The following is an 862-nucleotide window of genomic DNA, read 5'->3' on the forward strand; positions in this document are numbered from 1 at the left end:
TTTTCCATTTCTTTCTGTTTTCTGTTTTTTTTAATACTTCTGCAACTTTGTTGAATTAAATAAAATACTTAGGCAACTCCTAAAATCACCAAACTACTCCTGGTCCATAGTTGGATTATTTCCAACATGAAACATTTTAGTTTGGAGATATTTGAGCATTTAAATATTTTATATAATTTTAAATGCCCAAATTCAAATATTTATGATTTAATTCAAAAACCCTAAGATGGCCTAGGAAAATGTGCATCACTTTTGGCAGAGGTTCTGAACCAAGACAAAAATGATGGGCATTTTAGAAGGGCATTTCAGGTTCATTGAAAAAGTTTTTAGTAAACCCTAGTTGGTTTCAGAGGGGACTGGGGGTTCTGTCATCCCCATTTCAGGTTTCTGGTGAAAGAATAAACATGATGCAACACTCTAATGCATGACTAGCTAGGGTGTGACATTCGCGTCGTGCCGTGCAAGTACCAGCAGATGGCGATGGCGATAGAGTCTCTCATCGACCTCAAGACTATGACGATCGAAGAGCTCACGGGGCGTTTGTCGGCGTGCGAAGATCATTATGATCTGGACGACACGGCGCAGTCTAGCGCGCGCCTCGTGTACACCTCTGCAGAGTGGGACGCGCGCGAGCGGCAGCTCGGCTCTGGCAGCCGGTCATCAGGAGGCAACAACAACAACAAAAGCAAGTCGCCTGGGAAGAACAAATTCCAGGGCGACGGCAAGGCGATGCCACCGAGCGCAGGCGCAAGCGGATCTGGTGGCTCCGGCGGAAAGAAGAAAGTCAAGTGCCACTATTGCAACAAGCAGGGCCACTGGAAGAAGGAGTGTTACTCCAGAATCAAGGATGAGGAGCAGAAAG

Source organism: Triticum aestivum, chromosome 2A (assembly GCF_018294505.1).
Source record: "Triticum aestivum cultivar Chinese Spring chromosome 2A, IWGSC CS RefSeq v2.1, whole genome shotgun sequence".
Lineage (NCBI taxonomy): Eukaryota > Viridiplantae > Streptophyta > Magnoliopsida > Poales > Poaceae > Triticum > Triticum aestivum.